This window comes from Triturus cristatus, chromosome 7 (assembly GCF_964204655.1).
Source record: "Triturus cristatus chromosome 7, aTriCri1.1, whole genome shotgun sequence".
Taxonomy (NCBI): domain Eukaryota; kingdom Metazoa; phylum Chordata; class Amphibia; order Caudata; family Salamandridae; genus Triturus; species Triturus cristatus.
In genome coordinates, this window is record NC_140590.1 from 565693417 (window position 1) to 565711925 (window position 18509).

Consider the following 18509-nt stretch of genomic DNA (forward strand, 5'->3'; position numbering starts at 1 on the left):
GAAAACTACTGGATTTATCTGTTGAACTCCATGAAACCATATGGAATGAACGATCGTACAGAATTTACATGTTACTTATAATGGTTTCAACAGCATAAAACTTTTCTGACAATTTTCTGTAATTTCCAGGCGACCTTTAAATTTGTTCTTTACAGGTCATTTTCTTTTGCATACTAATCATATTTGCAACGAATATTGATGTCCTGATGTTGATGTTTCTGTTCACACGTGTTACACTTCCCCCCTTCTTTGTGACACTCTACCACATTATGTTGTTTCACTCACACATACTTTCCTTATTTACGCCCATGTCATTACAATGACATCAAACACCATCCCACATCATCCTTTGTTTATATCGTGTTTATTTTTATTTTATTTTTTATTTTTTATTTTTTTCTATTCTCAAACTACACACATTTTCTTTTTCGTTTCATTCTTTTCACATCTTCACCTAACTAGCAGTTTATCCCACACCACCCAGTTTTTTCTACATAGCAATCCACATCATAATAGTCTTTCTTCCTTGTTTAACGCACTCAGTCTAGTCACGTGTTCATTTCACATTTTAACTTCCGGATTTGACCCACTACCAACACACCACTGACGTATCACCGGCTCTACGCGTCGATGCATCTTACACCCGGTAAGCATAAGAAACTTTGGAGCGCCATTAATTTTCAAGCGTTTTATCCGATAGCAATTCCTCTACCCGTAATACCACAGACATCACTCACTAATGGTATCAGTTTAAACAGTCACATTTCCGTTGTTAACCGGACTTTTACCTTGTTAATTCGTTTTTCACTTTCCCGTAAAACCACTCAATGACACTAGTATCCCAAGAAAGCCACTCGGAAACTTTAACATCCCTTTACCCGTCACTCGAAATTAACACCCACTTTCCCGTTAACATATCACCAATGTTTAACCGTCCTCCTTCACATCCACGTTACCGCGTTCTGTACTAAACACCACGTTATTCCCTTTTTTTATTCGTTTCACAATGATCGGGTGAAACTATTTCCTCGTATATTATACTCCACATTTTTATCATTACTTATAGACTTCCCCTGATGAAGGCAAGCATGCCGAAATGCATTGGGAACAATAACAAAGATGTGATTTAAGAGCAGACGATTTGTACAATGGATTTTTTCTATGGATTAAAAATGAAATCTTCAATTTCCATGAAGCAATTGAATTATCAATAAAGATTTTCTTTGAAAAAGAATACGAACTTGTGATAAACTCACTTAAAAAATTCTAAAACCTCTCCGGAGGACCACTACCAGTGCCTGGGGGACACACCCCAAACCCTGGGGGTGCACCTTTAAATTTATATCTACACTCCACCTCGGAGAGTGATACCCCGGAGCACGGTACACTCATTAATACCATCTAACAACTCTACAGGTAGTGCGCGTACTACACTCCTTCTTCAATATTATTCATAGTGAAATAACAGCATGAAGGCACAATATTGACTGCCTGGATCGATTCCTGTATGTGCCAGCCAAAAATTACAGTTCGTGCCCTAAAGTTCTGTAGAATAAAGGTTCTGCAAAAAAAAGTGAGAATATCAACATTTCGACCCCAGAAGTTAATTAATAATAGGAATTTCATCAGGACAAGATGATCATCCTACAATGTCACAGGAAAATAAAACAAAATAAGACTCTCCATAACCCCTCTGTATGATTATTGTTTTATTGTTTCAATAAAGAAGTTTAACGTTGCTGCAGTTGTGGACTTCCCTCCTAACGAGATAGTTACTTGTAGTTACTCAGGACCAATTCCAGATTAATCTGTGATTCAAATTACAGACCATCAGATTTAAAGAATTGGCATAATAATATGTGTCAAATATAATAAGAAAATGATTTATCTAGTGGGAAAAAGTGATAATGCGCATCGGGTGTTTGCACAGGTTCTCATAGAAAATTAAAAAACGGCTAATTTAAAACCGCAGCTCAACAATCCCGAGCTTCACATCTGTGAAACTCAGCAGAAAAAACAAATCTGAAACATAGCAATTTAATTGGAAAAGATCAGTCATTTAATGAAATGTTGCCAACCCAGAGTTAAGGATTTGGAAGAGAAACTTAAATCACATTAACGGTAGTGCGAGGAGAATTTTTATTTCTTTGCTACTTCCATCGCTCAAGTCTACGATGGAAACACTGAATACTTAGTGATTAGTACAGGGATTAGCGACAAAAAAACAAATTGTGCAAGGGAGACAGGCCCTATTCAGGTGTAAGAAAATCTCTTCCCACTACTCTAAATGCAGCCAGGCCCCATCCAGCTCAGCTCTGAGTCATATAAGAAGGGCCAGGCACACCTCAAACCCCACAGTGGCTGTCTACAGTGAATACACATCCCCAGCTCCTGTCACTCCAAAATCAGACAGTCAATCCACAAACAGGCAGAGTCACACAGAATGGTTAAACAAGAAAATGTCCACTTTCTAAAAAGTGTCATTTTCTAACACTTAATTTAAAAACCATCATTACTAAAAGATCTGTTTATTAAATTCCGAGTTCAGAGAGCCTAAACTGTATTTCTCTATTTTTTCCCAATGGGAAGTTATACTTGTAAGATGTTATAAAGTATTTCCCATTCTATCCTATGGGACAAATAGCCTTTCAATAGTGAAAAACGAAATTGGCAGTATTTCAGGACATATCACACACTCACGTACATGGCCTACCTTTCACATTCACTGCGCCCTGCCCATGGGGTTACCTTGGGCCTACCATAGGGATGTCTTACATTTAAGAAATAGGAAGGTTGGGGCCCAGCAAGTTGGTGCACTTGCCAAGTCGACATGGCAGTTTAAACTGCGCGGAAACACTGCAGGGGAAGGTCTGAGATACATTTTCAGGGCTACTCATTTGGGTAGCACAATCAGTGCTGGAGTCCCACTAGTAGCATTTGATTTACAAGCCCTTCCAAGCTCAGTGCACTTTACTAGGGACTTACCAGTAAATCAAATAGGGCAATCAGGAAGAACCAATTGTAACAACAGTTTACACAGGGAGCACTTGCACTTTTAGACTGATCAGCATTGCCAAAGTGCCCAAACCATCTAAGCCAGCAAAAACGAAATCCAGCACAACATCAAAAATACAGGAGGTAGAGGCAAAAAGTCAGGGGAAACCACGCCAAAGATGTCAAGTCTAACAGCCGTGTACATTCATATTCTTTTCACAGACCACTTGCACTGCACTGTCACATGAAGCACCTTGTGTATTGTTGTAGCGTGTCAAACTGAAGAAATTCCAATGCAAGTTCATTGTGATACAGTCTTTCCTTTTATAATTGTCCTATTTTAGGGTAGAAGCAGCTCTCTGTAGCAGCAACATGTGCCAACTTCCTCTGGTCCTCATTATTCCTGCGAGTAGCAGCTGGTACTTGGAAGACCTGGAACAGTTGGGGAGACTGTGTGCGAGGAAGGAGACAACGTTCAAAGTCTTCGTTTAAATTTCTCATTGCTGTGCAGCCTTTAAACAGGGTGCAGAACATATCTCAGCATCAAATCAGTACACGTAGTGTTAATGAATGTGCTGCTGCGACACAGTCTGATTGCACATAAATGATGGTTCATGCCTCACCTCTCTTCATTATCAGAGTGACGAGAGAAGACGAAAGTAGGGGCTCAGAAGAGAATTAAGGCTCACGGGGTAAGAAGACAGCATGAACAGAGAAGAAGCTAAACTTTACTGCAAAGCATTATGGGTGCCCTTCATCTTGCAGACCAAAGTAACCAATGAAAGATTTACAATGGCCCTAGATCTAGACACCATTTAGTGGCACTTATAGTGTTCCGGTGTCCACATAAATGAGTTAATACACAAACAGAAATGAGGACTTGTCCACATCAAAAGAGACAGCCCATCCTGTGGAGGAGAGTTCCTTCACAGAGCGCTGAGCTTGATGCGTAGTACTGAGCCCCAGCAGGGATGGGCCGAGCCCCAGTAGAGATGGAGAAGACCCACTTCCCAGATTCAGCCGAGCTCCTGCACAGTCAGAGCTGATCTCTTGCAGACCAGGAGCTGAGAGCCTGCCTTCAGAGGCCGGGCTCCTACACAGACAGAGCCACTCTCCTTCAAGGAGCAAACTGAGAATATTCCATAGAGCATATATACACAGGGCCGGACTGGCGATAGTGTGTATCGGGTTTTTCCCCGGGATGCTGGAATGCTGGGGGCCGGTTTTGCAGCAGTGTGGGCGGATTGTATTACTGGGGGCTGATTTTACAGCGGTGGGGGCCGATTGTATTACTGGGGGCCGGTTTTGCAGTGATGGGGGCTGATTGTATTACTGGGGGCTGATTTCACAGCGGTGGAGGCCGATTGTATTACTGGGGGCCCGGTTTTGCAGTGATGGGGGCCGATTGTATTACTGGGGGCTGATTTCACAGCGGTGGAGGCCGATTGTATTACTGGGGGTCGGTTTTGCAGTGATGGGGGCCGATTGTATTACTGGGGGCTGATTTTACAGCGGTGGAGGCCGATTGTATTACTGGGGGCCGGTTTTGCAGTGATGGGGGCCGATTGTATTACTGGGGGCTGATTTTACAGTGGTGGGGCCGATTGTATTACTGGGGGCGGGGTTTGCAGTGATGGGGGCCGATTGTATTACTGGGGGCTGATTTTACAGCGGTGGGGGCCGATTGTATTACTGGGGGCCGGGTTTGCAGTGATGGGGGCCGATTGTATTAATGGGGGCTGTTTTTACAGCGGTGGGGGCCGATTGTATTACTGGGGGCCGGTTTTGCAGTGGTGGGGGCCGATTGTATTACTGGGGGCTGGTTTTGCAGAGGTGGGGGTCGATTGTATTACTGGGGGCTGTTTTGCAGTGGTGGGGGGCGATTGTATTACTAGAGGCTGGTTTTGCAGAGGTGGGGGGCGATTGTATTACTGCGGGCAGGTTTTGCAGTGATGGGGGCCGATTGTATTACTGGGGGCTGATTTTACAGTGGTGGAGGCCGATTGTATTACTGGGGGCCGGTTTTGCAGCAGTGTGGGCGGATTGTATTACTGGGGGCTGATTTTACAGCGGTGTGGGCCGATTGTATTACTGGGGGCCGGTTTTGCAGTGATGGGGGCCGATTGTATTACTGGGGGCTGATTTTACAGCGGTGGAGGCCGATTTTATTACTGGGGGCTGGTTTTGCAGCAGTGTGGGCGGATTGTATTACTAGGGGCTGATTTTACAGCGGTGGGGGACGATTGTATTACTGGGGGCCGGTTTTGCAGTGATGGGGGCGGATTGTATTACTGGGGGCTGATTTTACAGCGGTGGAGGCCGATTGTATTACTGGGGGACGGTTTTTCAGTGATGGGGGCCGATTGTATTACTGGGGGCTAATTTTACAGCGGTGGGGGCCGATTGTATTACTGGGGGCCGGGTTTGCAGTGATGGGGCCGATTGTATTAATGGGGGCTGATTTTACAGCGGTGGGGGCCGATTGTATTACTGGGGGCCGGTTTTGCAGTGGTGGGGGCCGATTGTATTACTGGGGGCTGGTTTTGCAGAGGTGGGGGTCGATTGTATTACTGGGGGCTGTTTTGCAGTGGTGGGGGCCGATTGTATTACTAGAGGCTGGTTTTTCAGAGGTGGGGGCCGATTGTATTACTGGGGGCAGATTTTGCAGTGGTGGGGGCCGATTGTATTACTAGAAGCTGGTTTTGCAGTGATGGGGGCCGATTGTATTACTGGGGGCTGATTTTACAGCGGTGGAGGCCGATTTTATTACGGGGGGCCGGTTTTGCAGCAGTGTGGGCGGATTGTATTACTAGGGGCTGATTTTACAGCGGTGAGGGCCGATTGTATTACTGGGGGCCGGTTTTGCAGTGATGGGGGCCGATTGTATTACTGGGGGCTGATTTTACAGCGGTGGAGGCCGATTGTATTACTGGGGGCCGGTTTTGCAGTGATGGGGGCCGATTGTATTACTGGGGGCTGATTTTACAGCGGTGGGGGCCGATTGTATTACTGGGGGCCGGGTTTGCAGTGATGGGGGCCGATTGTATTAATGGGGGCTGTTTTTACAGCGGTGGGGGCCGATTGTATTACTGGGGGCCGGTTTTGCAGTGGTGGGGGCCGATTGTATTACTGGGGGCTGGTTTTGCAGAGGTGGGGGTCGATTGTATTACTGGGGGCTGTTTTGCAGTGGTGGGGGGCGATTGTATTACTAGAGGCTGGTTTTGCAGAGGTGGGGGGCGATTGTATTACTGCGGGCAGGTTTTGCAGTGGTGGGGGCTGATTGTATTACTAGAGGCTGGTTTTGCAGAGGTGGGGGCCGATTGTATTACTGGGGGCTGGTTTTGCAGTGGTGGGGGGCGATTGTATAACTAGAGGCTGGTTTTGCAGAGGTGGGGTCTGATTGTATTACTGGGGGCCGGTTTTGCAGTGGTGGGGGCCGATTGTATTACTAGAGGCTGGTTTTGCAGAGGTGGGGGCCGATTGTATTACTGGGGGCTGTTTTGCAGAGGTGGAGGACGATTGTATTACTGGGGGCTGTTTTGCAGAGGTGGGGGCCGATTGTATTACTGGGGGCCGGTTTTGCAGTGGTGGGGGCCGATTGTATTACTAGAGGCTGGATTTGCAGAGGTGGGGGCCGATTGTATTAGTGGGGGCTGTTTTGCAGAGGTGGGGGGCGATTGTATGACTGGGGGCTCATTTTACAGCGGTGGGGGCCGATTGTATTACTGGGGACCTGTTTTGCTGTGATGGGGGCCGATTGTATTACTGGGGACCTGTTTTGCAGTGGTGGGGGCCGATTGTATTACTGGGGACTGATTTTACAGTGATGGGGGTCGATTGTATTACAGGGGGCTGTTTAGCAGTGGCGCTGCAATATCGGCCCCCAGTAACAAAAGCAGCAGTGCTTCACACTTGAACCCCCTCCCCCGGAGATCTGCTCCAACAAAATTTGCCAGGTATCCAGTCAGGGGCAGAATATATCAAATAGAAGAGAAGACGTTTGGACTGCTCATGTTTTAATTCTTCTAATTTCCGTTTTGTGGTGTCTCCCAACTGATGCGTCGTTTATTGTAGGTGACATTAATTGTCTTTAAACATTTCTGATATTATCTTTGTTTCCTATCAATTTACTGCTCCAGGTACCGGCCTATTATTGGGGCGAACCCTTATTTACTTACCAATTTTACAGGAAGTTCCCTCAGTACTCATTCCGCCCGACACTGACTGCTGAAGGTCTGCGGAGACTGAGATAGGCGCACCACAGGTCACTCGCCCGGGCTAGTCTCAGATATGGTCTTTCTCTGACGCGGAGTGAGAGAGAGAGAGAGGGGAGTGATCAAAAGGAGATGAATGGGAAAGAAGGGATAGAACAGATTGGGAAAAGAGGTGAGAGAGGGGGGAGTGTGAAAGCAAGAGCGAGAGAGAGAAGGAATTTACTGAGTTCAATGAGAGGGCTGAGAAAAGAAATGTAAAAGTTGAGCAGAGAGCAAGCTAAGATTGCGATGCTAGAGAACAGCGAGGAGAGAGCGAGCAAGTGTGTGTAGGTATATGGAGAGAGCAATGGATGAGAAAAGAGTGGGTGAGATAGAGATGGGGAGAAAAGCGAATGAGTGAAAGGGTGAGGGGAAAAACATGAAGGATACCCAAAAGTGGAGTGAGAGAGACCTTAGAAAGTACTGAGCACACAGACTGCTTGGTCCCCAAGAGTTTAATCTTCCATGCACAGCAATTTATACCTTAAGAGACCCAATCTATGATTGCTGCTTGCCCACATTCCATTTTTGAACCCACACAGGTCACATGTTCATCTCTAGACTGTAGACCAGGAAGGCAAAAGGCAGGATACTACAGACATGTTGTGAGGTCTGCCTCTGATTGTGCCAGTGTGCAGCGCCGGTTGTGGCAGTGGTTGGTGCCTATACTAAACTTCTAGAGCACTTTGTACACCGGCCCTTACTTTACAAATACAGTGTTTAAGTACTGGTGCTTAAAATGTTTCTTAGGGGGTTTGTATGGTCACCATCTACTGCCACAACCATTCAGTTGAAAATGTTTTTTGCTTTCTTAATAACGTTTGTATCATTCTGCAAATCTACAAGAAACTTTCCAACAAATACACATCCACTTTGGATTCAGCATGGCAAATTTTATGTAGATCCTCCAAGCATACCCAAAATAATAGGGAGGGACAAAAAATGACTTTTCCCATTATATTTCCCTTAGGACTTTCTGAACTGTGAAACATTAAAAACGCTGAATGAAATTACACCATACTTGGCAAGAAAATAAAACTTTACTCAAGGAAGTGCCTTTGCGCAAGACGTACAACGTAGGGGTTATCAAAGAAGATGGACGCTGAGGACGAGGAAGGAGAGCAGCCATGGCGAGGAGGAGGCTGCCACAGCAGGTAAGTGCTTTTTTTTAACATTATAATTACTTTGGAAGGGGGGAGGGAGCGGATTTTCACTGAGTTTTTTTCCAACTCCGTGGAACTCCGCGTAGAGGCACTACGCCTGCTCCGCCCACCCTTAATCTTGACCACCTCCGCTGTTCCCCCCTGACAGAATTTCCCAGGTAAAAATGGGCAAACTTTCTTTGGATCAAATGATGTGTAAAAGGCAAATTATGCAGATTTCTGTGCAATAAATACTGGATTCACATGCTAAGCCTTATTCCAAGGTAGAGACTTGTACTAGGAGCTGTTTACCAGCCCTGCTAAATACCCGTTTGGGGCTATGGGTAATTGGTGGATTCGGTGATCTGCAGAGGAGGTGGAGCCATGGACCCGAGTTCTACTATTTTGATAATTCTGTTTAAAATAATGAAATACTTTTCTACCATTGGTATGCCAATGCTAGAAATGCTAGAAAAAATTGATTCTATTAATGTTACTTAAATTATCTAAAAGATAATGTGCTCAGGTAAATGTAGTGCATTAAGGGCCATATGCACAAACACATTTTCCCATAGACACAGAATGGGTAAAAGTAGGGGTGAGCGGAATTTGCGTAGTTGTGCTACGCAAAGCTCCGCGAAACGGTAAAAGATCTCCGCGAGCACGCAGAGTTCCGCGAAGACGCAGAATTGCTTGTTCCGCCCGTTCACGATGCGTTTTTCCTGTTCGCGAACGCTGTTTGCGTGCTCGGGGGGAATAGCTCGTGAACTTGCCAATGCGGTCGCCAATTGGTGCGGCCATCATCTTTCACTTGTCCCCCCCCGCTCGCGATGTGCATTTCCTGTTCGCGGGCACATCCGAATGATGTGTTCTTGATCGCACACTCTCGCGGGATCGCGCGGACGGCTACCAAAATCTCGTGGCGCACGCGAACGGATAGTAAAACTCGGTGGCGAATGCAGGGATCCCGGTAAGTCACTCTTGCACACGCGAACAAGGGAACAATTCTGCGTTGCCGCATATCACGGAATTTTTGGTAATTCCACATTCTCCGCGGAACGCGGAATTGCCCAAATTCCGCAAATCCCGTGAGCGGAACAGAATTTACCACCCAGGCCTAGGTAAAACCCTTCGATACATCTGGCCCTTAGCGTTTGTATTTAAGTCAAGGAAGTTTTATTAGAGAAATAGTGAAATGCACTCAACCTCAGCTTCACTCTTTATGGCGGGGCTTCTACACCAAACTTCCCCAGCTGCACCATCTACTTTCTGTAATTCCAAAGAGGTCACGACGCCTACTGCTGCCTGGGTGTCATAATCAGAGATGGTGGCAAAGTGCCAGGATACCCTCGAGGCTTTACAAATACACATAACATGACATAACAGTGTATGACCTCTATTTGATGGGAAGTGGATTCATCCTTCCCTACTCAGAACTTTTTGTTTCCTGTTATTGAGAGCTCGTGTGCCTATGGGCTACAGGGTGAAAAAAAGGGGTGATTCTCCGGTAATATAGTCACACATTAATGCAACACAATACCATGCAATCATATTTTGATTGTATACTATTTTTATTTGGCTTATTTGAGAGTCAGTGTTTGCACACTAAGGAAGAGCATTATGGCTTTGTGTATGACCTATATCCTTTGTAAAAGCTTTGCAGTCAGGAATTACAGTCTTTATATATTCACAAACATCTGGATGCCTTATACTAAGAAACATTGCTCGGTACTCTGTTGCTTTTTCTGCTGTGTCAGAGTTTTAACCGAGCACAATTTTCATCTTTTATTTATCACTAAGTTTATGAAAGTCTGTGACTTGAATTACAGAATCTTTGAAGCAGTGCCTCCTCCTTGAGACATATTTAGAGCGGTGGGTAAAGCATGAAGGCCCAGATTTACCAATGCTTTGCGTCAGGTTTACGTTACTTTTGTAACAGAAACCTAACACAAAGTGTTAAGGTTGGATTTACTATCCAGTGCAAATCTGAATTTATGTTGGCTAGTATCCCAAACTAACACTGCCCTTCCTTGCATCAATTGGCGTCAAAAGGCGGAGCATTGGTGGTGCATAGACATTCCCTTGCAATCACCCATGGATTTTGACAGAAATCCCTATTTCTACAAAGATCTGTAAATAGGATTTGCACCAAAATCGGATGCCTCCTCGAGGTAAGCACAACAAGGAGAAATGTTTTCATTTTTCTTCATTTTTCCTACTTAGCAATTGAGCTGCATTGTACAATAAACATACAAAGTGGAAAAAGTATTAAATCCTAGGTTTTGTATTGGAAAGGACCCCTTCCAGTATAAAAACTATACTTTAGAGAACGCAGACACCCATGCACTATGGCACAGAGGTGTCTGCTTTGACGCATGGTTGCCGTAAGTGTGCCATAGCAGAGAAAGAGGAGAACATCGCAACATAGAAAATGTGGCCCAAGTTACATCTTCTCCAAGGCACATATTGCATTGCTTACAAAGCCTATCTTGCTTTCATTTCAGCTGGACTCTGTCCCAAGCTCAAGCTTATTATTTGTTAATGTCTTGTGCTACTCATGCTTGAAGGTATCCTACAATGGTGAAACAACTTTTGAATGATCTTGAATATTTGCTCTTCTGTTGTGTCATCATGCGATGCTTCCAGTTTCCTTTAAGCCACTGATGCACACATATAGTTTCTGCATGTCTGTCCTCCTAGGGCCACATTACAGAACGTGCCACGGGGGTGCAACTTGCGTTTGCGCCTGCTGTGCACACCCACGGGGCACTTTGGTATTACAGAAGGGGCCGCAGATGCTGGAGCAGAGTTTTCAGTTTGAAAATTCTGGGGCTTTTGAAGCTCTGGCATGTCTATTTGTTGTATTAATTTATTAATAATTAATAATTAATTATTTGTCTTGTGCAAGTGTGATTATATTAATCAATCCGTTTGTCCTAACAAGAGAAGAGAGAGTTACACGTGAGTGTGCATAAATGTGCTGACTAAAATTAACGTGCATGTTTTCATGTTTAAACGTTGCTATGTGCTGTTTATTTTTGAGCACAAAACGCTTTTGAATTAATGCTTTTCCATGTTGCAAGTGCTAGATAAATGCATACACATAAGGGTATTAGTGGGGTTAACACTGTTTAATCACTATGCTATAGTAACGTTGTTTTTGTCTCTTTTAATTAAGATGGTCTATTAAGGCCTATGTTGGCCTGAGAGAGAAGGCTGAATAAGCGAGCCTGACTGTGATTATAATTTGAAAGCTGAGACGAGGGAGACCCCTGCTGGAAATGGTCCTGAAGCTAACTGACCATGGTTCTTGTCGAAAAACTTTCCATGAGGACGGCAGCAGTTTTTGGGAAGTCTCCAAGAGAAGTGAAAGTGTCCTTGGCAGCCTTGGGAAACAAAGGAGCCTTAGAGAGAAGCTCTGAACTGTGGCTCGATGGCCGAGGAGAAGCAGGATAACTGTGTTACATGTTTTATTTTCTTGGTTCCTGTTCCGTAGTTTTCGCTATGTGTATTTTTCCTGAGCGGAGGTTCACAAATGTTGCAATGTTACATCCTTTCCTTCTCGCTCTGCTCAGCAAGTCCGGCGGACATTATGATTTTTTCTATGTTCCTAATGTATCTTTCTATTGTTCAGAATATTATAAGATGTTAGCCTAGAGAGGGTCTTTTTGCCACTTGCCATTTTGCCTTTGCCGCGTATTGAACCTGCGTTGCTGAGGATTGATGCTGAAGGGACTTCGTCTTGAGAGACATTTACCGAGAGACTTGTCCTGACCCGTTCTGACATTTAGCTAGAATAGGTAACTATGAGAAATGATTTACTCTGATTAATTTTCTTTGACTAATTTTAGATAAAGCAATATATTTTAAACATGGTGTTGGATATTCTTTATTGTCAATTATTGGGTTTGCATTATTGATTATTGTTGTATATATTGTATAGGTTATGCTTAGGGACAGTCACAAAAACCAGGTCTTATCGACCTCGATATAGATGCAGGGTGTTCAGGAGTGTTTTCCTTCCACAGGTTTATTGCTGGTAGAGTATTTGAGCGTATGTTAGTGAAATGGGCCCTAGCGTATGATGTATGCATGTGCGTGTAACTGTGAGATTACTTTATCCATGGTAGTGGGAATATTATACACACCCTGATCTCTATCAATTTCCTGGTAGCAGAGATTGATGGTTTTTGATGATTGTCTTGATTAGATAAGGTTGTTTTTATTGATTATTGATTATTGGTTCATGTTGGTATATGTACCAATACTATATGTTGGAGTCGTAATGTTGAGTTATATGTAGTGCTTCTGGAACTTGGAAGCTGCTGTAGCAGTTCCGTAGAAGGGCAGAGGGAAGTAAATGCTGCTCTCGGGAAAGACGGAATTGTAAGGAATAACGTGTAACAATTGAAGTTGCGCGTCACATTGTCTGGGTTCGGAATCAGTGACATCGTCGTATGTTACTATTAGATATTTCTGGTATATAAGGAGTGTGTATGATAGTGAAGGTTATCTATGAAACTCTGGTTTTAAGTCCCAGGGATCCGTAAAGATTTCCGTTAAAGCTTATTGCGGGAGGAGTAATAGGTATTCTCTGAGCTTATTTGAAGAACTGGGCAAATAAAGCTTGCTTAGTTAATGTTTGTTATAATTCTGTAGTGGAGCAGATTGTCTGTTCTCGGGAAGCAGGATTCTGTGCGTATGTACTATATTTCCTTTGTATGAATGTGCGTGAATGTTTGTACATTTAGTTGATTGTAAGACTCTTTGGACAAGTCCTAGAGGAAACAGTTAATGAATGTATGTTAGTAGGGCAGAGTAGAAGAAGTGCTACTGTGTCAATGAAAGGTTTCTTATGAAATAGAATCTTTTTTTTACTATTCTGTGGTTAGCGAAGCAGACAATGGAGATGTTTTTATGTTGTAACTAATAGATTTTGTAGAAATTTTGACACGAAGTCTACTGAAAAGATTTTGTAAAGGAGGGGTAGACGAGTGACAGAAGACAAGAGACAAACTGCAGCGACTGTTGACGTCAGAAAGACCGCGCTCTGATTGGGTGGTAGATCAGAATAGTGCTCGCGCTAGGATTGGTGCGTTAGTGTGAGCCGCGCAAGGATTGGAAGGGCTATCTAGTGACGTAAACGTTCCAGGATTGGTGCGTTAGTGTGAGTCGCGCTGCAATTGGTTGAAAAATCGTATTGTATATTTATAATACGGAAAGAGTAGAGAGTTCTTTGTAAACGTTAAAATGTATTATCAAGAAGAGAAGAAGAAAAAAACATTTTTTGGTAAAGTTAAAAAGTGGTTTAGCAAGGATAAAGATGTTAAAACAAGAGAGGGCGAGTTGTTACCTCCACCGAAAACACCTGCATCCTTCATGGCTGCAAGACATGGGTTTCATACTTGTATATGGTTGGAGAATTGGGTTAGGTATACTAAAGAAGATGGTGTTCTAGCATTTCCAGAACATGGTTCATTTAATCTGGCCGTGTTGAGAAATTTACGGGAAAAGATGCTATGTCTTGACCCGAAGCCGAGACCTACACAGTTCGAGGCTTTAGTGGAATGGGAAGAAGAAGTACATGAGAGAGAGAAACAAAGATCAGGAGGGTACTATAGGTACATGTTTGGGAGGAGACATGATCGTGAAACTCATCATGATCAAATGAAAAGGTGGCGAGATGTTAGTATGTCAGAGGGATTATATCCGATGAGAACAGTTGAAGGAGGAGCAGAAAGGGTTCCTGAGTCAGAAATTAGAAAATATGGAGTTAATGAGTATGAGGATGAGGTCTTAAATGACATGATTTACAAAAGACCACCTCCATATAGACCAGAACCGGACAAACGTACACCAGTTGTTTCTCCGATAAGGGATACAGTTTGTCTTAGTGAGACAGAAAATGAGACACCTGAAGTGAGAAGTGATCATTACCTTGATAAGAATGCCAGACAATTAGCCAGAACTACAACAGAGTTGACTGAGAAGATTAGGGAGTTAACGAAGAATCTAGAAGCAGTTACGGTGCCTGTAACAATAGGTCCAGTTATGCCTGTGTTTGACAAACAGAGAGCAGGTGAGAATGGACTGGTGATTCCATATGTTGGGAATAATCTGACAAATTCAGTTGGTCCTTCAGGAGATTCAAACAAAAGAGCAGAAAGAAATGACCTGAGACAATCAAGACATGACACATGTAGTGAAATATTGGATGCTAATGAAGCTAGTTGTTCAGGGATGCCGATTTTAGAACCGCAAAAGAGAGTGGTTCCAGTGAGAAAAACTGCTGAAATAACAGTTGATGATTTGAATGATTGGATGAAGGTTCTACAGAAAAAGGATAAAGATTCACAAGTAATTGACGTAGCTAAGTTACGTGTAGAACTAGAAGAGCTTGTTACAGGAACTGTTCCAACAGAGATTCTGAAGAGTCATCATGATGGTGAACTAATGTTTATGTGTAAGAGTGTTACCTGGAGAGCAAGGAATACACATGACAGGCTAAGAGCAATAGCAAATGAACAGGGAGTGGACATTGATAAAGTGAAAGCTTTACAGAGAACTTACAGGATGGATTTTACTGAAAAGGATATTGAAAATTTGAATGCTACTGGTAGAACAGGACAAATTAAAGAAATGGTAGCATTATTGCGAAGATGGGGTGATGTTGAAAAGTGGAAGGATAGGTGGTATAAGAAAAGAGATGAGACTGAAGATAGAACAACTTATTCAGCATTTCCAGTGAGAGAAAAGGAGAAACCAGTGGATAATTATCCTATGAGAGAAATACCTGGAGGAGGATATGTACATGTTCCATGGACCAGACAGGATATTTTATCATTTACGAATGATTTCCCTCGATTGAGAGAAAAGCCCGTCGAGTGGTATAGGCAGGTAGATAGGTTTGTGAAATTGTCAAAAGTGCTGTGGGTTGACCTGAATAGTCTGTTTGATATAATTGTTCCAGCAGACTTGTGGACTGAGTGTAAAATAGTTGTGAGTTGGCCTACTGAGGAATATCCAAGAGACCCAAGAACAGGCGCACCAGATCCAGAGGTAATGAGGAAGTATGATCAGGTGATGGTATACCTGAAGAGTAAAGTACCTGCAAAAGAGACAGACTGGGTAAAGATAGATCGAACACAACAGGAAGCGAAAGAATCAGTTCATGCTTTTTACGAGAGGCTGATACTGGCATTTAAACAATTCAGTGGAGATGAACACCTGGGTGACAAAGATTTGAGTCACTTTGTATACAGATTTGTATATGGCCTAAGACCTGAAATTGGTGAGAGAATTCGTGAGCACACAGTGGATTGGCAGAGTAAGAAAGTAGATGAGATCCTGAGACATGCAAAATACTTCAGTGATGAAATTGAAGCAAAACAAAGAAAGCTGAAAGAGAAAGCAATGTGGGCACAAGTGAAAGTTGCGGAGAGACAAGAAGCACAGTTAGTGGAACAGGCGAATAATCCAGGAAATAATGCAGGGAATAGACCAAGATATGCAGGAAAAGGAAAAGGAAAAGGAAGTCTTGAGGAAGCGAAGAAAAAGTTCCCTTGTCACAACTGTGGCCAATTGGGACATTGGAGATCGGAGTGTCCTAATCCACCATTAGTGAGTAATGAGAGTAAACCTTTAAATCAACAGGTGCAGAACCAGAACGAAGGAAATAATCAACAACAGCAACAACAGAAAGTTGTGAGACAGCAGAGTCAAGAGCCGAAACCGCCCTTGCCGCAGAATAGAGGGTTACAAAAGTATAATCAGGATTCAGGATTCTACAATGATGAGCAGGTAAACAAACCAAGACGTTCTAACAAAGTACAGCAGTACTTGTAAAAGAGTGAAGGGAGTGAGTCTGAGGGTGATTATTGACGGTGCCGAGGAGAGGAAGAAGAGTGCATACTTGGTGCAACTCTAGAAATAGACCAGGCAGGACCATTTGTGGATGGGAAAATAAATGAGGAGAGTGTTACTTTTTTGGTAGACACAGGTGCGACAAGATCAACTGTCAGGTCAACAGATGTTAGAAATCTTCCTCTCTCGGATGAAGCAATCCAAGTAGTTGGTGTAGCCAATACACAAATCAAAACACGTCTTACTGAACCTGTAAGAGTACAGATAGGGAAATTTTCAGACATGCATAGATTCATTGTCTGTGACACGAGTCCAGTGAACCTACTGGGTAGGGACTTGTTGTGTAAGATGAACTGCACAATTTTTTGTACACCGGATGGTATAGCCTTTGAGACACCAGATGAAGATGCTTTGTACCGAGTGACTCTAGAAAATAGAGAGAGTGAGTTAATTGGTGCATTTGCTGTGTTTAATCCGGAGGATTTGCCTCAAGAGCTGAGAGACACAGTGAAAAGGACAGTTTGGGATTTTACTGGAGAGGATGTGGGATTGATGAATAATGTAGATCCAGTGAAAATTGCAGTAAAAGAGGGAATCACATATCCTAACATTCCTCAATACAAAATGACACCAGAAATAATTAAAGGGATAACTCCTATAATTGAGAAAATGATTCAGCAAGGAGTCCTGAGAGAACTACTGAGTAGTCCGTGTAATTCACCGATAATGGGACTAAAAAAGCCCAATGGGAAATTTAGGATCGTACAGGATTTGAGAAAAGTTAATCAAATTGTGGTGGCATGTTGTCCTATTGTGCCAAATCCATCAGTGATCCTGTATCAAATTCCACATGATGCTGAGTGGTATACAGTGATTGATTTGTGTCATGCGTTCTTTTCAATTCCATTACATCATGATAGCCAGCCGATTTTTGCATTTAGGTATGGCCAGCGTATCCTAGCATGGTGTCGAATCCCACAGGGGTATACGGAGAGTCCTTCGATATTCAATCAGTTATTGAAGAAATCGTTGGAAAGTTTAATCATGCCCGAAAATTCAGTGTTAGTGCAGTACATTGATGACCTACTTGTGGCATCAAAGACACGTGAAGCTTGTGAAGTAGATACCATAGCTTTACTGAATCATCTGGCAGATGGAGGGTTAAAGGTATCTCCAGCCAAATTACAGTTTTGCAAGAAAGAGGTTCATTATCTTGGACACAATATTGAAAAGGGTCTGAGAAAAGTGACTACTGACAGGATCAGAATAATCAGAGAAATGAAAGCTCCAAAGACCCAGAGAGAAGTGAGAATGTTCCTGGGTATGGTGGGTTATTGTCGTCAGTGGATAATTAATTTTTCCCTGATAGCAAAGCCACTGATTAAACTGACAAAAAGTGAAATGACAGATCCATTGGATCTAGATGCAGAACAAATGGCAGCATTTGAAGAGCTCAAAAGTAAAATGTGTGAGGCTTCAGCTTTGGGTATGCCTGACTATGAGAAAGAATTTGAGCTGTACTGCAGTGAAAGAAATGGATGTGCACTTTCAGTGTTAATTCAGAAACATGGATTACTGAGAAGGCCTATTGCGTACTTCTCATCGACACTTGACCCTGTAGCTGTGGGTTTACCAGGTTGTCTGAAATCTGTGGCTGCAACATGCAGGAGCCTGGAACAGAGTGAGGGAATAATAATGGGATATCCTGTAAGGGTATTCGTACCTCACAATGTGGCAATTCTTTTGACAAGAAGCAGAACTCAGTACAAGTCACATAGTCGATTGACCAAATATGAAAAAGTGATTCTGGGAGCATCAAATGTGACTCTTGAGAGGTGTGTAAATGTGAATCCAGCGACGCTTTTGCCGGATATTGAAAATGTGGGTGTGAAAATGGAAGATGATCATGATTGTTTGGATGTGCTTGAGTACTGTACAAAACCGAGACCAGACATAAGGGATCTTCCCTTGAATGAGAGTGATCATGTGTTGTTTGTGGATGGATCATGCCTGAGAAATGATGATGGTGTGCTATGTGCAGCATATGCGGTGTGCAAAGTTTCAGAGGTCATGGAAGCATCACCATTGAAAGGGGTGAAATCTGCGCAAGTTGCTGAATTAATAGCATTGACAAAAGCTTGTGAAATTGGGAGAGATTTGAGGACGACTGTGTTGACTGATAGTCAGTATGGATTTGGAGTGGTGCATGATTTTGGCCAACTGTGGCTACAAAGAGGTTTCTTGACATCGAGTGGAA

At 43.3% G+C, this 18509-nt stretch overlaps 1 protein-coding gene across 1 annotated transcript in view; it reads left to right on the forward strand.

The window, feature by feature from the left end:
- GRIN2C (glutamate ionotropic receptor NMDA type subunit 2C) overlaps positions 1–18509 on the forward strand; it is an 895681-nt gene that overhangs the window by 41641 nt on the left and 835531 nt on the right. The window contains exon 2 of the mRNA XM_085617084.1: positions 8218–8401. The gene's annotated coding sequence lies outside the window, so the exon portion shown is untranslated. The remainder of the gene's footprint in view (positions 1–8217; positions 8402–18509) is intronic.